Raw genomic sequence first — 20,333 nt, 5'->3', positions numbered from 1 at the left:
CCTGCAAATTAAACTGATAAAAGACAGGTTAACCTAGCAAAAGAAAAGACAGATTTTATTCACATACATATGCAAGAGTGCACAGAAAACTGTGACAAGGAAATGGCTAGAATTTGGGGTGTATATACCATCTTTACAAGGGAAAGAGGTTAGGATTTCAAGGGACAGTAAATGGTAGGCAAAGACAGAGAAATATATGGGGGGAAACTAAGGTAAGGTTGTTTTCGTAAAGTCTGTCTATGCAGTTTCTTACCCCTATGCCAACTTCTCCCAGCTGGTGGCAGGATTGTAAACAAAGAAGAACAAAGAGCATTGCTCACCACCCAGTTCTACAAGGATTAAGTCATCAGGTAGTGCTGTCCCTAACCAACAGTATACCCTGAGAGGAATTTAGGATGAAGAATAGGATGAGGCACTCTGTGCTTTGGAAAACCGGCCCCTTAGATAGTTCGATGTATATCTCAGGAAGAATTTTAACGAGCCCACATTAGTGCATCTTCCCATACACAGAAAAGCACTAAAATTATTAACTTGAGATGTCTGTTCTCTGTGACTAGCAGTAATCTTTTACGGAGATGTATGCTTGACTGCATGTTTTCACTAGCCAAGAATCATATGTAAGCTGGTTTCTCCCCTGCCTCTTTGAAGCAGTCCCCTCAGAGCTACTGGGAGGCTGTTTCCCAGGTGATAGTTGTCAGTAAGGCCCCTAAATAAAACTTAAACTCACAACTCTTATATTGTGCATTTTTCTTTAAGTCGACAGGAGTCACTCTTTGCCCCTGGTACAGAAAGCCTCTCTTGGAGGCAGATTTATGGCAGCTGAGTTCTTTTGCAAGCCTCTGTTTTTGGCAGAAAAGGGGAGCAGAAACAGAACCTCTTCCTGAATCTGTTGATTCTCAAATGTCTTCAGCTCAAAATTATATTTATGCTACAGTGGTATATTCTGGGTCTCTTCAAATAACTTGCACTTTCCCCCTGCTTTTTGGACAAGGGTGGGAGTCTCACGTTTCAATTTGCACTGAACCCTGCAAACTATGTAGCTGGCCATGGAAGTAGGGCTGGAGGAGGCTAGTGCAGAATCCTACCTAGTAAGCCTATCTCTATCAGATGCCCATGAGGCATCTTGGTGTAATCCCAGCCTCTACTGATCTAGACCAATAAAGTGATTGGAATTTCCCTGGCTGGCTGGCTGGCTGGCTTTCTTTTGCTTTTCGTTTGTTTGTTTGTAAGAGCAAGGACCATAAGTTCTAAAATGAACTTATTTGCCCACAGGGCTATAGGTTGTACAACTCCAGGGGTATTTACATGCAGTGCAGCATAGATGGTGCCCCCTAAAAGTTGTGCAGCACAGTGGCCCTGCATACTTACTGCTATAGTAAGGCCACAAAGAGGGAATGGTTGGAAATTTGGTGAGAGAAATCAGCATTGGATATTTTACCTTCAGTTCTCTTTCTCCTCCATTGACTAACTCTAACGCCATGTCCTTCACTTTCACCCCCTGATTCCTAATACCTTCTCAACTTGTCACTGGCAAAGCCCCTTAACAATTCCCAGGAAATAAAAATAGAATCTGGGTAATAAAATAAAGTCTAACCTTTTTTCTTTCTTTTCCTTTGTGCTTAGTTGTTTTACTTGCTCATAGGGTGCCAAGTGCAGAGGCCTTGTACCCAGCACTTCAGGCCAGAGCTCCTAGAGTGAAAGGCTGTGCCCGACACTTCAACTTGGTGTGCTGTGTGTCACAACACTGCAATTCAAGATGGCGATGGCAGACCACGTGCAGAGATGCCGCACCTGGCACTTGGATCTGGAGCCCCGAGCAGCAGCATAGCTGTGCCCGACCCGCAAGAACTCCACCCCCTCTCCCCACTGACAAGAACCCTATAAAGCAGCCCCGCCAATGGCCTTTTAGGAAAAGCATGTACTCTAGAGCTCAAGCTTGCACTTCTCCATTCTTTGATCAAAGAATAAAACTTTACTTTGCTTCTGAACTGAACTCGGACTTATTCTATTGGCTGGAATGACACCAGACAGGAGGACCCTTGTTGGGACGTGACTCGAAAGGATCAGCAACACATGTTGGCAACCCAGATGGCTTTTTCACCTGCACCTGTCCACTAAGCTCGGGGTTCACCCTGGCTCCAGCGGGAGAACGGTGGAGGCTTTGGGAGGTTCACCTGGGAATGACTGCCTCTGGTCTCTGAGTACACTCTGACAGAGTAGAACGGCGGCAGCCTTTGGCCGAATTCAGAACAACTCTGCCCGGCAACCCGATATCCGGGTGTGGTGCTCACACAGCATAGTCCTCAGAGTCATCTGACTGCACCCCCTTGAGAGGATCATACTGTGGCATCGTGGGGGATCAGAGATTGAAACTCATGCATGTCTCCCCACTGCCTCTGGCTGGCCTTCCCAGATGCCTGGGGACTTTGGGGACCTGTGGACGTGAGGGAGCCATGGCAGTCTTGCCCCTGTCTTGCCAGTAGTGCTGTCCTCCTGACCCCTGTACAAGGCACTAGCGGCCACAACAGGGCTTTTGCCCTCCTCGCAGACCTCCAGGGGTCAACAGTAGCATCCTCCATAGCCACTTTTGGTTTGGTAAAGGAAAGCAGCCAGACCTGTGAGCCCGGAGACAAGACTTGGAAAATCCCAGGTAATAAGCACCACCTGACAAAACAGAAGAAGGACGCTGGCTTTGAGTTCAAGAAAAGGCACCGAGGACGCCTGAATGCGAAAGGTTCCCAAGGTAGGTCCGTGACCCATAACTTGACCTCTTCCGATCAGGCTAGTTTCTCTGAAGTAGCTGGGGAGCCCTGCAAGCTGCTTGCAGGACCAGGAACCCCATTATCAGGAAGCACTGTGAGCAGATGGCAAGAACAGGAAACACCCACTGCCTGACCTCTCCTCCCGCTCCGGGTCGTAAGGCGAATGTTGGGTGATTCTTTATTGACTGAGGTTCCACAGGCTCTCCTCCCGGTTTCAGCACAGAATACCAGCTGCCCCAGTGATCTGGTTGAGTACCGCATGGGAGTTCCTCGTGCTTTTAGCTCTCACCGGAGGGAAGTCCAGGAACTCCTCCTTATCGGCAGAAAGGAGGAAAGAGAAGACCCCCACCTCTGACACCTGTGCCACCCGCTAACGGACCAGCGTGGTCAGGAACTAACATGGCTAAGCTGCTCGGGCCCAGAGGCAGTCCTGTCTCACCTCCTGTGGGACACTGTGACTGGGGAGGGACTAACTATCTCAAGCACAGGCTGTTATAATTCAAGGGAGACCCCCAGTTCTATCAGAGTTCACGCCAGCTGGACGCCTCCATTAACAGTTTGGTGCTGGTTCCAAATTTCCTGAACCAGAAATCTTTTTTGGGTCAAATCTTGTGGCGTTTGCCTGCCAGCAGATCACTCCACACACCCTCCCCCACCACCACCAGTGGTTGCAAACATCCACAATAGAACATCTGAGGTATGGGGAGCCAAATGTCTACAGTACCAAAGGATAGCCCCTTGGGGTGTATCCTTAAGAACTCGAGTTTTTCAGGTATTACCCCGACCCTACAACGTTTTATCTTCCTGTGTATTACAGCCTGACCCCAATATCGGCTGGGAGATGGGGAAAGCTGGCTCATCAGTGGTTCTCTAAACTATAACACTGTTTTTCAATTGGACCTGCAATGCCAAAGACAAAAGAAATGGGATGAAATTCCCTATGTCCATTTTTTTATGGCCTTATATCAGAACAAAGGCCTTCAAAAGGGATGTGGGCTCTCCTCCACTGGGGTAATACCAGCTTGACCCTCCTCCTGAAGAACTTCTTGATCTCTTCCCTAATCCTCCTCCTACTGCTGCCTCCCTACCCCCTTCTTTCTTATGTCCCAACTTGGACCCCAAGCCCCAGAGACTCCCTCCATACAAGCTCCCTCCCCTATAACCCAGTTCAGCAACTACACAAAGTGGGACTAGTTACCAGCCAGGGTCCAACAACCTGCCAGGAAAAGTATGAAGTACTCCTTTTGAGGCAGGTCCCCAGTGGAGAAGGAGGGCTCATCCAGGTATACATTTACCACTCCTATATAACTGGAAAAGTATATACATGGCCCAATAGAAAACAGTATCCTCTCCGTCGGGAGACTTCGTTGGGCACTGCCCCTGTTAGGGCCTAATTGACTAGGGCCTTATTAGACCCTGCCAGTCAGCCTGTAATACCCCCATTCTTCCTGTAAATAAACCCAATGGGGAATACTGGATGGTGCAGGACCTTGGGGCAGTCAGTGAAGTCACCCAGGATATACATCCAATAGTCCCTAATCCCTACACCCTGCTGGGCACTCTGCTGTCCACAAGGACCTGGTATTCCATGTTAGATTTAAAAGATGCCTCCTTCTGTATTCCATTAGCCCCAGAGTGACAAGAAATTTTTGCTTTTGAGTGGCAGGACCCAAACACACAAAACAACAATACTGCTGGACAGTCCTGTCTCAAGGGTTCAAAAATCCCCCCATCATCTTTGGGGAAACTTTAACAAAAAACCTAAAAGATCAGTATGTGGATGACATTCTAAGCTCATATAAGGTAGGCCCATTCCCCAAGCCCAGGAGAAGGAACAACCCCCTTGAAATGGAACAACTCGTGTGCTCTTCGGGTAGGAGAAACCATGAAAGCTCTCACGGGATATGGTAACAGGTGCTCCCCACACCCACCGATCTGGCCCTGCACCCCTTCCGGCCGGGACACAGGGTGAACCTAAAAACCTGGCACACCAGCAGCCCGCAAGACCACCGCACTCCTGGATGGAATGGGCCCCACCTGGTGATCTCACTACCCATTCTTTCCTGAAGCCGCAGGGGATCACTCCGTGGGACGTCGAACTTGAGTGAAGGGGCCCCCGAGCCCCAAACTCCAGAGAGACAACCTGGGGCAATGGACCCCCTTGACTAACTGCTCCTGCGAACCTCTTTCTCATCTGAAGCTTCTCTTCCGTAAAGCAACCAAAATGTGACCAGGGAGACTGAGGCCCTGGCAGTGAGCATATCGTCAGGGCACTCTGCCTATAGGCTAAAGACCTAAATACCTGCATGTTTAGGAAAAATTTGACATATGACCATTATTCTCTTGCTAATATCTGGGCCATGTATCTGAAATCGTCTGGTGTCCTTGTCTCCAAAATGGTACACAAATGGTGGTCACTCAGGGACACGAACAGTCAGGGCCGAGACCTGGTGACCCTCAAACACATCTAAAGGCGGCTGGGAGAAGTTCCGCTCTTCTACCCAGGGTCATGACGACGCCCCAGATCAGCAGGAAACAGTTACAGAAGATGGACCGTCGCCCCTCAGAGCCCTTCAAGAATGAGGAGCAGGACAAAAGACACAGGAGGGATTTGTCACCGGCAAAGCCCATTAACAATACCCGGAGAATAAAAATAGAATCTGAGTAATAAAATAAAATCTGACCTTTTTCTCTCTCCCTTGTCCATTGTGCTTTGTCTAGTTTCGCTTGCTCATAGGGGGCCGCATGCAGAGGCCTCGCACCCAGCACTTCAGAGCAGAGCTCCTGGTGCAGAACGGCGGCGCTGACACCTCAGCTGAGGGCCGTGCGCAGAAGCCGCGCAGGACACTCAATTCAAGATGGCGGCAGCAGATCGTGCGCAGAGGTGCTGCGCTCGGCACTGTGATCTGGGGCCCCGAGCAGCACAGCTGCGCCTGCGTCTGTGCCCGTGTCTGCGCCCCGCCCCCGCAGGAAGTGAGCTCCCTCCCTGCGAACAGGAACCCTGTAAAGCAGCCCTACCGAAGGCCGTCAGGAGAGCAGAGCGTGTGCTCTGGAGCCCGAGCTCGCACCTCTTCATTCTTTGATCAAAGAATAAAACTTCCCTTTGCTTCTGGACTGGACTTGGGTCTCATTCTTCGGCTCAAGTGACACCCTCTAGGAGGACCCTTGTTGGGACTGGAACAAACTGGCGTTTTCTCCCTCTTGTAAATTTCTCTGTGTTGTGTTTCTGTCTTCCTTTTAAACTCTCATTTGAATTTTTTTTTCTTTTTTAGTTATCAAAAATAATGTATATTTATTGTGGAAAATATAGATGATTAAAAACAAGTAAAAAGAAAGTAAACAACCACTCCTAATGATACCACTAGAAGATAAACATTGTTAATATTTTGCTAAATTCTCATTTTAAGTTTTTTCTTTTGTTAGTTATCAAAAATGTATGTTTATTGTGGAAAATATAGGTGATTTTTTTAAAAAGTAAAAAGAAAGTAAACAGCCACTCCTAATGCTACCACCAGAAGATAAACATTGTTAATATTTTGCTAAATACTTGTTTCTCCCTTGTACAAAGAAACCAATGTAAAAATATTTTTTCTTTTCTTCTTTCAAAAATGGAGTACAGTGTACATAGTATTTGGTTAGCTTTTTTTTTTAAACAATATTTCATCAACAGTTTTACAAGTCCTTAAATATTTTTTCCAGCATCATTTTTAATGGTTGCAAACTATTCCATCATTATTACTAGGTACTTTTGAAAAAGTATCATTCTTAACTACTCCCTACTGAATACAGTTTTTCACTACAGTAATGCTTCCATGAAATCCTTGTAGGCAACTTTATTCACACATCGGTGATTATTTTCTGAATGGCTCCCTTGTTTAATCTTGTACACACACAAGTCATTTCTCCTATTAGCCAAGTCTTGAACTTCTTGAGATCAGCATTCAGGTCAATCCATCTCTGTTTTCCTCAGAGTGCTTTAAAATGAGGAGGCCTTCCAAAATGCTTATCAAATGAAATAATTTATTGGTATGCATTGTTCCTTTAACGGAATAAAAAGATAGCAAGAGAGGAAAAGAGGTCAAGTTAGCCAATTTATGGCTGACTTTAAAACTGCCTGTGCCTCAGTCTTCTGCCATGTGGGCTATCTGTGGATTCTCCCCTGCTCCCCCCCGCCCCCCATTCCATGTCCTTTCATTTTTGGAGTAAAAAACATCTGGCTGCATTTTAAATTGATTCACACAATTTATTTCACCAGCCTCTAGGCCCCAAACTGTTTCTAGATATGCATCAGTGTCTCTGCTGATACTCAATGGGGGCTGTGCCTGTGCATGGGAGAATGTAATCCACCCTTGAGTCACTGTGTTAAAATGATTCCCCAGTTGAATTGTTTAGTGTGAAATAGGATTGTTTGCATTCCATTTACTCTTTACTTTCTTAATTAGAGTGACCTCCAGCTTGAATCTACCAACTGTTGGATTTTATTATATCTTTCCAGGAATTCCTCCTGTAATAAGGTTAACTTTAAATACTGCATTTCCTCGAGGTTGACATAAAATTCATTCACCTTTAGAAAAAATAAGCCCAAGTCTTATTTTGAATGACTACAAACAGAACTCTAGGAAGAGCAGAGTTGTGTTATTTTGGATGCTATTTTCTCTGATGCTGCATATAAATAACATAAAGCAGCCCTGCCTACCTTCTAGGAGGCCCTGGGTTCTAGGGCCTGTCTCCAGGGGAAATAAGAACATCATTTACTTGATGAAACTTTACTTACTAAAAAGACTTTTTAAATGTTGTTTCTCTTGAGTCCAGAAATTAATGTGTGAATCTGCCTTTGTATATTCTTCCTATAAAAGAAAACCAAAATACAATGGTGGGTGAGATGTTTGTGAACCATATTACATGGCTTGAGAAATGCACTCGATCTTTGTATTCCTGCCTCTGGATTCAACTTTACCCGGCCCTTCCTCAGGATTCAAGCCCACTATAGGATGAAATTGTAAGGCCCTGGGATGAAGTGGCCAAAAAATTATTAGGACTCTTTTCTACCCTCCAACCCCCCAACCCTCCCTAGTTTCTGTAGGATCAGATTGTTTATACTTTCTAATTGCCGTCTGTAGCTACCATCAGGTCTTTGCTGTTGAATTGACTGTTTAATGCTTAATTTGATCTCCTGATTTTGGATGTCCCCTGTCAATTTTACTCTCAGTTTAACTTGAAATCTCTCTTTACTTGTCTGTAAGCACTAGTTTTTCCTCCCAGTCCCCGTCGTGGAGAATGATGATTCCAGTGGTAACACTCACAAATTCTGAATTCCTGTACAAACAGAAGCACTGCCATGTCTTGTGTGATGTGGCCCTTCTACCCTTCCTCCATCTGCTCTACTCACACTGGAGTATTTTAAGCTCTTAGGAGCCGTTTGTGTGTGCTCCTCCCTCTGCCCAGAATGTTCTTCCCCTCTTCTCCTAATGCTGGTTTTTCTTCATGCTTTTGGACTCAGCCTAAGTGTCATCTCCTTGGAGAGGCTTTTCTAGACAACCTAGTGTGATGTTCTACATATTTTAACCATCCTTAGGTACAGGTACCAACTAATTAGAACAGACTCCAGTATTAACAAATCGTATCCTCATACTGAGGCTTTCCAGGTGAATACCAACTTTCGCTGACCCATTATTTGAATAAGCAGTAATGACAAGCTGTAAATAATTATTTGTGCATTTGCTCCTTCTGTGTATATTACCTGGTAGAATGCAGTTTCCATGAGAGCAAGAATTTTTCTGTCTTAGTCACTGTCATGGAGAAAAAACTTTCCCTCTACCCTCTTAAATTCAGTGTTTGAGGGCCTGTGAATTAAACTGACAAAGATTAGCATTAGAAAAGACAGGTTTTTATTCACTTATAGATGTGGGAAATAACAGAAAAAATGTGACTCAACAAAGAGCCAAAGATAGGGGCTTATATATCCACTTAATAATGGGAAAGGGAGGGGAGACAAAAGGCTTTTATGGGAAGAACAAATGAGTTTCTTTAGGAAAGACAAGTGGGCTTTTAGGAAAACAAAATGGGAGACAGAAAATTTGTGACAATATTTGTTTCTGCAGGTGCAAGTACTCACCACCCACTTCTTTCTAGTTAGTAAAAACTGCCCCAAGAGAAGATTTGTGGCAATTTTACTCTCAGTTTCCTTCCTCAGAGTGAAGCTGCCTCAAAGAGGGGCATTTCCCGGAGTTTCTGCCTTTCATCAGATAAGGGAAGCTCCAAAAAGGCTTCTTTCTGGATCTATTGAATTTCAAATGTTTTTAGTTCAAAATAATCTTCATATCAACTCTGAGGGTCTGAGTTGGTCCGCACATCACCTAGCACATCATACTATGACTTAATTACAGTAGGTACTCAGTAAATACTTGTTAAAACATGAATAAATGAAGCAGTGAGTAGAGTGCTCACTATTTGCTTATGGTGACCAGTTCCAACTCATGTGGTTGCTTGACCAAGGTAGGGGTGTTTGTGTGTGTTATGTGTGAAAGCTCAGAAAAAAATATATTCACAATGACCTAGATTCCTTAATTTTATAATTTAAAATGTTTCCTTTGTTGAGGAGTTGGTAAGTCCCATGACATGAAGCAGATGTACCTTATAGGTAAGATTCTTGATGTGGACCTTCTCTGCCATTTTCTTTTTTTTTTGTATTACAAGATGAAGCACAGTTTTCTGTAGATGGTAGTCCACCAGAAAGAGCTACTTTTTATTTCTCCCAACCCTTGAGATCACCCAGGGTGGGCAGCTGCTGACAGTAAATGCCCTGAGAGTTCTCTACGGGACACTGAGGGTGAAATCCTTATTGGTGGGTAGTGGTGTATGTTCTCAGGAGCATCATGGAATGGGCTGAAAGGGGCTCCATGCCCCTGTCTCTATTTGAAGGGTTAATAAATACAATGGCAGCTACTGTCCCATTATCTACTGGGATGAGATTTTTAAAACTTCTTTTTCAAGGGAATTCCCTGATGGTCTAGTGGTTAGGACTCCATGCTTTCACTGCCAAGGGCACGGGTTCAATCCCTGGTCGGGAAACTAAGATCCCACAAGCTGCAAGGCAGGGCAAAATAGAATAGAATAGAATAAAATAAAATAAACTTTTTTTCTTTCATGGGAAACTTCAAGCATACACAAAGTAGAATACACATATCCATGTATACCATCACCTAGCATTAACAGCGATCCGTATTTGGACAATCTTATTTCAGCTCCCCATCCCCCACCCCACATTTCCCTTACATTTCTCAATCCCTCCGCTCACCACATTGTCCTAAAGCAATATATATTATTTCATCTATTAATGCATCATCTTATTTTCAACAGATGAGCACACATTTCAAAATTATTATGTTTATTTATTTTTGGTGGGTTTGTCGGTTTGCTGTTTATTAGGGTTTTTACTGGTACAATACATATAACATAAAATTTACCATTTTTACCATACTTATGAATATGATTCAGTAGCATTAAGCACATTCACAGTGTTGTGCAACCATTACCACCATCCATCTCAGAACTTCATCTTCCCAAAATCAAACTCTGTACCCGTTAAACAGTGACTCCCTACCCCTCCAACCCCTCAGCCCCTGCAAACACCATTCTACTTTTTGTTTATATGGATTTGACTACTCTAGTGCCTCATGTAAGTGGAATCATATAATATTTGTCCTTTCATGACTTTCTTATTAGTGTAATGTTTTCAAGGTTCATTCTGGTTGTAGCGTATGTCAGAATTTCCTTCCTTTTTAAGGCTGAATGATATTCCACTGTGTGTATATACCACATTTTATTTTTCCTTCATCCAACGATGAATACTTGGATTGTTTCCACCTTTTAGCCATTGTGAATAATGCTGCTATGAACATGGGTGTGCCACTATCTGTTCAAGCCCCTGCTTTCAATTCTTTTGGGTATATACCCAGAAGTGGAATTGCTGGATCATATGATAATTCTATGTTTAATTTATTTAGGGGAGCACACATTTTAAAAAACACTACCACAGTTCTATTTCACACCTAAAACTTTAACAATATTTCCTTAATGGCATAGGCTTTACAACTACCGAAGAGACCATACTGGAATGGCTAACAGCTGAGCCACCAAGCCTGGCTACCTGGGACCTTGGGCATGTCACTGAAATATCCTGTGCCTCCATTTCCTCATCTGTAAGATGGGGGAGATAGGTTGAATGAGCTAGTATACACAAAACACTGTAGGCAGTGTCTGCCCATTGTAAGTAGAGTCTGTAAGTGTTGGCTCTATTAACACTTGTCCTGTATCAGTGTTACCCATGAGAACCCAAGATTTGGAGGCCTAAAATAATAAAAATATCATAAAACTAGACACACACACACAAACTCATGCAAAATTTGCTATGAAATTTATTTAGAATCAGAGAAAAATATCACAACTAATAACCGGAGTCTAAGAGATTCAAGTCTTTCTTCAGAGACTTCTTTAGCCAGTTGATCTGAAATGCTTACAAGGGGTCCTTGATGATTTAAGCCTGGCTCCCCCTCCCACCTAGGGTTGTTGTAAGGTTTAAAATGTGTTGTTATATGTCATGTGCTTAGAACAGTGCCTGGCATAGAGTAAGTGCTCTATAAATGTTAATTACAATGGTTGGTAGGTCCATTCTCCAAGAGAGGAAATATTGGAAGAGGAGGAGTTTTGGGTGGAAGTTGGGGAAGAATAAGATCAGTCTAGTTTGGAGCAAGAGTTTGAGATGCCTTTGACAGATCTGAGAAGTCATGTCAGCGCTCAATAAATGTTTGATGATGGTGATGATACTGATGAAGGCAACAACATTGATGACGACCTCAACAATGACTACTGACTGTGGCCTGGGTAGGTCTCTGTACTGTTAGCCTTCAAATGGGCAGGCTGCCTGGGAGCTCTGGGGATGAGGGCAAGGATTACTGCCTAGCTGATTTCACTTCAGGGAGGGAATGAATTCGGCATTCATTAGAAGCGGATTCTAAGCAAGGTTCCCAAATACCAAAAGATACTTGTACTGTGGGAGAGCCTGCATCTACCCTAGCATTCCTTCCTCTCCAGGTAGTTACTCAGCTTCTTTAGATAAGATTCTCTGGTTTTTCAGCCTGGGGGTGAAATACTGGAGTTGGAAGGTGGTGGCAGGAGGGCAAGGCCTAGCTTTACTTGCTTGGGGTTGGGAGGACTCGCAGGGATGTGTGGGAGCCACAGGTGCCCCATCAACCAAGTGCTGCTCTGTTTGCAGCAGGACTGGGAAGGGGAAGGTGAGAGAGGGAGCTGATAGAAATAGTCCTTCCAAAAATAATTTCAGTTAAGCTCTTTCTCATTCCCAGCCTCTGCTGACACTGCCCATCTTGACTATAGTTTCTTTAGGGCTCCCCTAAGTCATTTGTCTCCTTTCTCCTATGGAGTCTCCTCCTACATACTCTGCAGCAACTTCCTTACTCCCTCTCCTTCATCCACCAATAACCTCCTACCCTCTACCCATCCATCAGAAATTTGTCGAGGTGCCTTATTCATTGATGGCCTCTCTGTGCTTGTCTTAGTTATGGGTTCATTTTTTTATTATCATTTATTGGGTCTTGGCAGGGAGAGATGATAAACACTATGGTCAACCCTTTGTTCCTAGTGGATGCATTTCTAGAGATGTCTAAAAATACCTTTCACTTGAATATTCCATTTCTAAGAAAACAATCTATTCTCTGGTGTCAGAAGTGAAGGGCAAGGCTGTACTGCTGGTAAAGAATTATCTACATCACATATGAGCAGTGACAGTTGTCCAGGGCATGTTTCTGTTATCATTAAATTCACTTTGCTGCCACCTTTGTTTATAGCTTCAGCAAACCTGGGCTCTAATCCTGGCCTAGCCCGGGCCACTGAAGATATTTCAGTTTGCTCTCTGCCTACTGAGCTCTGCCAGCTTAAGACCAATTTTTCTATCTTTCAAGTAAGTTGATTAAAAATGCCCACATTATCTGAATACACAGTTACCAGTTTTGCTTCCTACTTTTACCACTCAGTTTTAGAACAGTTGAGAACCTGAAATAGAGTCAAATCATTAATAGCCAACACAGGAACACTGTATGGAAGTCACACAACAGTTCCCCAGACTGTGACACAGACTACAAAAAGCTAGAAACCTTGGCCCCCAAAGTCACTTTACCTCTATTTGGCAGACAATGTGAACAGAGAACAGAAACTCTGTAGGAACGCAATGTAGGCTGATGGTCAGGGTTAACTGAAAATCATTGCTTTTATAAAATCATTTCCTCAGTCCTCTCTTAGCTTTAGTTAAACTTACTTGGGCTTATTTCTTCCTGGCTTTGGGTGATATTTTTGCATTTGTATTAAAGAGCAGAAAAAAGGGAGGGGGAAGCCTAATGAGGAATAAATAATGGAAAAGGGTAAAAAAAAAAATCTTTGTTTGTAAGTGTATTGGACCTTATAAACTTATATAATCCACGGATCATTTCTGTGGTAGACTGTTATGACTCCAAAGAGCCATTGTGCTAATGTAGCAGCTGATGATTTTATGCAGAGACTCTGCATAGTAAATGCCCTTATGAAATTGGGAATGAATTGTGGGAACCGAACATGGCCAATAACCATTTTTAAAAATAATGAAGTACTCTGCCACCTCACTCTTCCACCAGCCCCCACCAAAGTCATGAAGAGCTGAGTCAATGTAATGAACTAATTGCCTGGAAATGTAATTTTAAAAAAAAGAACTCTGTATGTGTAGTGGGAAAAAACCAAAACCAAAATAGGGCTCATATTTTGAAGCATAAAACATATTTTAGCACTCAGGGAAAATGAATGAGCCTGTGCCACATTTCATTTCAGCAGCTGCTGTTTAAGCCTTGGAAATTAAATCATAGACACCCTGGGTTTTAGAGAAGGGACGGAGGTGGGGTCCTGGCTTTGCCAAGGCACTTTGGGCCTAAGTAGCAACACCCTGCCTGGCCTTGCTGGAGAATAGACTGCCAATTGTGGCAAATTATATGATGCTTTTGAGATGTGCACAAATAGCCCATTACACTTTTCACAGCGTTCCTTCATTAAGCCCGCAGAATTGTTTCTTTATGTTTTCCTCATAATAGCTTCTGAAAGGTCAAGAATGGCTCACTTGACTTTCTGGTGCCCTTCGGGGAATAATGCCGTTAACCACTTGTGGCCTTTGCTCTTCTAAGCTGACATTTGCCCCAAGGTCTCCCATTGGTTGTCAGGACTGGGTCTCCTCCCTTCCCCAACACACACACACACACACACACACACACACACACACACACACACACACACCCTCAGGTGGGGATAGGGACTGGAAGGACAGTCTGGAATCCCCGCCAGTTGAGATTTTTTGACTTTCTGTTAGAAGTGATGTTGAGCTCTGGTAGCATTTGGAAAGCAGTAGAGGGTGCTGGTTTTAAGGATCAGATAGTCTTGAGTTCAAATCCAGATCTACTCCTCTGAGCTGGGTGACCTGGGGCAAGTCATCTCAGCTCTCAAGGCTCAGTTTCCAAATGTGTAAAATGGGGACAAGAGTAGTGCCACCTCAGAAGGTGCTTTCCTGGCATAGAGTAGGCATAAAAATGTTGCTTCAGAACAAAAACAGCCAGCCTTAGAAGCCTGCTAAGGGTAGGCCTTGGCTGGCAGCATCGCATATACACACCCTTTCATTACCAACCTGATAGCTCCCCCCCAGACTTCACTCACATCCATAAGGAGGCAGTAACATTTGTCAAATGCTGTCTGTGTGCCAAGGGCCTACATCTGTTTCTCATTTAATTCTTTACACATTACTGTAAAATAGGTATTATTATCGCTCTATTTTGCATGATGAAACTGATACCCAGGGCTAATGATAATGGCTATCATTTATTGAGTATTTACTATGTGCCAGACACTATGTTAGATACTTACTTTTATACGTTCTCTTCTCAGTGGGCAATTCAGTCATTTCCATTTTTTTGTTGTTATGAAGAGTTCTCCCGTGGACCTTCTTCAACACATCTTCATGGGCACATGAACAGGATTTTCTCTTAGGAGTACACACCCAGGAGTAGAACTGCTGGGTTGGAGGTATATGAATGTTCAGCTTTGTCAAACACTATGAAATTATTTTCCAAAGTGACTGTAATAATTTATACTCCCACCAGAATGTGTAAGCTTTCCTATTGAGCCACATCCTCCCTACACTTGGTATTCTTATTTTTCTTAAGCTATTAGGTATAAAATGGTATTTTGACCTTGATCTGTATTTTCTGATTACTAATAAGGTTGATAGCCTCTTTTTGTATTAATTGGCCATAAATGTCTCCTTTTCTGTGAAATGTCTGTTCGTGACTTTTGCTTGTTTTTCTATTGAATTGTTTGCTTTCAAGCAATTGATATTTTTTTAATTCTAATCTGTTGGTGGTTATGATAGTTAATTTTATGTGTCAACTTGATTGGGCCAAAGGATTCACAGACAGCTGATAAAATATTTCTGGGTGTGTCTGTGACTGCGTTTTTGGAAGAGATTAGCATTTGAATTTATAGACTGAGTAAAGAAGATCACCCTCATTGGGTGGGTGGACATCACATAGTCCTTTGAGGGACTAAATAGAACAAAAGGTAAAGGAAGGGCAAATTTGCTCTCTGTTTGAGTTGGGACATCCATCATTTCCTGCTCTCAGACATTTAGGTTCCTGGTACTCAGGTCTTAGGAATAGACTGAATTACATCACCAGCTTTCCTAAGTCTCCTGCTTGCAGAGGGCAGATTGTGGGACGTCTGAGCTGCCATAATTGTGTGAGCCAATTCCTATAATAAATCTCCTCATATAGATACATATTCCCTTTCTATTGGAGAACTCTAATACAGTGTTTGTATCCTTGCAGATATTTTCTCCCTGCTTATGACTCGCCTTTTCACTTTCTTTAGGGTATTCTTAGCATAAGTTCTTAGTTTTAATGGAGTTGGGCTTATCAGTCTTTTCTTTAATGATTAGCATTCTTTGTATCTTGTTTAAGAATATTTCTCAATCTTTTCTGTTTCCTTCTGGCATTTAAGTCCGTACTCTATCTGTAATTGACTTTTGAGTATGATTTGAGTTAGGGATCCAAAATCATATTTTTCTATTATGGGTAACTTTTTTTGCAGCTCAATTTATTGAATTAACTCCCCTCCTACCCCCATCCTACCCTGCTGCCATATTACCTCTCATATATCAAATTTCTATATGTATTTCTACACTTTGTATTCTGTTTCATTGGTCAATTTGTCTATTCCTGAGCCAGTACACATGGTTACGATGACTTTATAATAAATCTCATTATCTTGTGGAACAATTCCCACTCTTTGTCTTTTTATTTCAAAATTAATAAATATCCATTTTAGACAACTGAACAAGTATAGGAAATTCCAGAGAAATTAAAACTTATTTATAATTTCATCAGTCAGGTACAACAACAGTTAACATCTGGTATATAGTTTTCTACACTATACAAATACATATTCATATGAAAACATGCACACATATATGTATATAAATACACACACATTTATACTTTAACAAATTTAAAATCAATATCGATTGCTTCCTATATTCAAGGCTTATATGTCTAAAGCTTTATTGTTGCTAAAGCTGAGAAAGACTATTTAGGAAATATGATAATGTTTAAGATGCTAATAACGATGTTAGAAGGAAATTTGTTTTCAATTTGGCAGCTAATGATTCCTCTTTGGGTACCTTAGTCCAGGAAAGCATTTATCTTGAATCCCTAAGCTTTGCTACTGCCCTAAACTAAGAAAATAAATCTCTCTCCATCCCTAAAGTAACACACTTATCCTCCAAGCAAACTACTATTTACTTGTTTAATAAAACAAAAAACACGATGTGTTACATTTTTAAAGAATTATACCTTGACTTTAAAATTAGATTTGGGTTTGAGTCCTCAGTCTGCCCCTTATTACACTTTGATCCTGAACAAGTCACAGAACTTCTTGTAGTCTCAGTTTCTTCATCTTTAAAATGATGATGATATCTACCTTGCAGAGTTGCCGGGAGTATTAATGTATTTTTTAAAAGCCTCATAAAATGCTTGCCAATATTCACTTTTAAATTTTTAATTAGTTTTTATTTTATTATAAAGGTAATAGGAGCTTCTTGTAAAGTTTTTGAATAGTAGAGAATAATAATAATAATGAATAATAGTACAGAATACAGTGAAAACTAAAAGTTTCTTCCCTCCAAGTGTATGTTCTTCCCTCTAAATCAATTGCACTCTCCTGAAGAAGCAACAATAAATTCTCATGACACATGATTATTAACAACATTCCATGACAGCAAAAATCCTGGAAATCCTTTATAAACATCACATAACAGGTAAGCTAAAAATGTCCAGAATATTTCATTTCTTTAAGATAGCTTTCATTTTACAGTTTTTCTATTTTTTTAGAAAAAAAATTAACAAATGGAAATATTCAAATTAAGAAGAGGAGGCCATCTTCAAAAAGTCTACAAACAAATGCTGGAGAGGGTATGGAGAAATGGGAACCCTCCTACACTGTTGGTGGGAATGTAAATTGGTACAACCAGGACTTCCCTGGTGGTGCAGTGGTTGAGAGTCCGCCTGCCAATGCAGGAGACAGAGGTTTGATCCCTGGTCCAGGAGGATCCCACATGCCGCAGAGCAACTAAGCCTGTGTGCCACAACTACTGAGCCTGTGCTCTAGAGCCTGTGAGCCACAACTGCTGAGCCTGCACACCACAACTACTGAAGCCTGCGCGCTCTAGGGCCGTCACGCCACAACTATTGAGCCCACGTGCTGCAACTACTGAAGCCCACGCGCCTAGAGCCTGTGCTCTGCAACAACAGAAGCCACCGCAATGAGAAGCCCGTGCACCACAATGAAGAGTAGCCACCCCTCGCCACAACTAGAGAAAAGCCTATGCACAGCAACAAAGATCCAACGCAGCCAAAAAAAAAAAAAAATTGGTACAACCACTATGGAGAACATTATGGAAGTCTCTTAAAAAACTAAAAATAGAACTACCATATGATCCAGCAATCCCACTCCGGGCATATATCTGGAGAAAACCATAATCCAAAAAGATACATGCACCCCAGTGTTCACTGCAGCTCTATTTACAATAGCCAAGATATGGAAACAACCTAAATGTCCATTGACAGAGGAATGGATAAAGAAGATGTGGTACATATATACAGTGGAATATTACTCAGCCATACAAAAGAATGAAATAATGCCATTTGCAGCAACATGGATGGACCAAGAAATTATTATACTAAGTGTAGTAAGTCAGACAGAGAAAGACAGATCTCATATGATATCACTCATATGTGGAATCTAATTTAAAAAAATGATACAAGTGAACTTATTTACAAAACAGAAACAGACTTAGAGATATCAAAAACAAACTTATGGTAACCAAAGGGAAACGTGGCAGGGGGTGGGGGGTGAGGGATAAATCAGGAGCTCGGATGAACATCACACACTGCTATATATACCATAGAGAACCAACAAGGACCTACTGTACAGCACAGGGAACTCTACTCAATACTCTGTAATGACCTATATGGGAAAAGAAACTAAAAAAGAGTGGATATATGTATATGTATAACTGATTCACTTTGCTGTACACCTGAAACTAACACAACATTGTAAGTCAACTATACTCCAATAAAATTAAAATTAAAAAATAAATTAAGAACAGGGTTAGAGGTTATTTAAAAACTAACAGTAAACATTTGGTTATGGGCATTTATTATTTTTAAAAATTTTTGTTATAACGGTAATGCATTCTTATAGCAATATCAAACAATTGTTAGGTATATAAAGTAAAAAATGAAATTCCCTTTTTACACTCCCCTAATCACACTCCCCAGAAATAACCTCTGGAAGAGTTTTGATGTCTTAACTTTCATGTTCTTTACCTACCAGACTTGGAAATGTCTCAATTTAACTGCAAGGCTTTACTCCCTTTCATGACAGTATTAATTTTGTTTTGGTTTGGTTGGTGCTACACTTAATCATTCATTCATTCCTTTAATTAAGCATATACTAAGGTACCTGCTCTGGGCCAGGTGCCGAGCAAAGTGCTAGAGATTCTTGAAGTGTCAGTGGTAGTGCCCTCGTCCCTAACAGATAATAATATTGTTTCATAAGAGCTTCATTACAGTCAGTTAGTGCAGGATGCTGTGGGACCGACCATAAGGGAGGGACATCAAACCCAGGTGATCTGGGAAGGCTTCCCGGAGAAAGAGATCTCTAAGTTGAGAACTGAAAGCTGAATAGGCATTAGGCCTGTGCAATGGCCAGATCTGTGGGACGATAGTGCATTAGGGATGATGAGAAGCTGGAATGAAGAGCACAGCAGTACAGGAGGGAGGGCTGAGGATGTTGGAGAGAGATGGTTGAAGGCTTTGCAAGATACACTAAGACATGTGCACACAGTGGGTAGATGGGCCCCCTAAAAGGACTGCAAGTAGGGGAGTGACATCACCATGTTTGTATTTTAGAAACCTCAATCTGGCTGCAACTGAGAGAAAGAACTGGAGAAGGGCAAGCCAGGAGGCAGGAGTGATAGGAGGTGGTTGTAATAATCCAAGTGAGAAACAGTGTTGGACTCGATTAAGGAAGTGAAAGTGGAGGAGGAAGAAGGAGAGAAATTCAAGAGTAGAGGATGTCTTCTTTCTGCCAGGATAACTGATACCTGGAAAAGGCCACAAAAAGTAAAGCGAGTTAATACAGGGACCAATTTTTCAAGTAAATAGCGAGGGCAAAAGACTTGATTGAAATTCTAACTTGAAAAATTAAACTAAAATTCATTTTTAAATCCTTATTTTAATATTATAAATAATTTTAAAGTTTATAATCACAATTATGAACTAATGTTTATGGTGAAGAATGAATCAGAAATTTGGAAGGCATAATTTTCAACACAAATTTTATCACAGTATGATAATGACATCTTTCACATCATGTTTAGGTGTCGCAATAAGTTCATAATAGAGATCATTTGGGGGAAATATTTGGGCTTGTCAATTTCCCCAAGGGTATCTTCTTTTGCTGTTCAGATTATTTTTTTTTTGAAGTGCTATTATGTCATCCCCGTTATGGTCCCCTATCCCCCACCCCAGCTGGTCACCAGTTTAACTAGGCCAGTTTGTCATTTGCCAAAGGTTATGCCAGTACTTGGGAGCACTTCTCCCAGATCACTTTGATTGACTTTATGAAACTGTATGCTTTAAAAGATTTTGAGTTTGTCTTCACAGTTGATTTGCTTTGAATTTAAAGCGTAACATGGGTATTTGTAATTGGCAGGGCATATTTTAGTCAGGGGTATTATCATAAATGGTAAGTTTCTTAGTCAATATTTTTGTGTTATAATGACTTTTACTTTTCTATGCAACTTGTTGCCTATGGAGACTTGGGTAGTGGTTACTTGGATAATGAGAAAACCCTATAATTATCTGTCACCTACTCACCAGGATCATGCCCAACAGGGAAACACAGAACAAAGCTCTCCTCAGGAAGAAG

General features: G+C 41.9%; 1 long non-coding RNA gene across 1 annotated transcript in view; it reads right to left on the bottom strand.

The window, feature by feature from the left end:
• Positions 1-16,323: 16,323 nt before the first annotated feature.
• Positions 16,324-20,333, bottom strand: part of LOC132374166 (uncharacterized) — a 53,566-nt gene continuing 49,556 nt past the window's right edge. Inside the window, exon 4 of the long non-coding RNA XR_009505594.1 lies at positions 16,324-19,506. This is a non-coding gene — a long non-coding RNA (uncharacterized LOC132374166). The remainder of the gene's footprint in view (positions 19,507-20,333) is intronic.

This window comes from Balaenoptera ricei, chromosome 11 (assembly GCF_028023285.1).
Source record: "Balaenoptera ricei isolate mBalRic1 chromosome 11, mBalRic1.hap2, whole genome shotgun sequence".
Classification (NCBI taxonomy): domain Eukaryota; kingdom Metazoa; phylum Chordata; class Mammalia; order Artiodactyla; family Balaenopteridae; genus Balaenoptera; species Balaenoptera ricei.
Note: the sequence above shows the minus strand (reverse complement) of the source record. Positions and strands in the feature narration are given on the sequence as shown.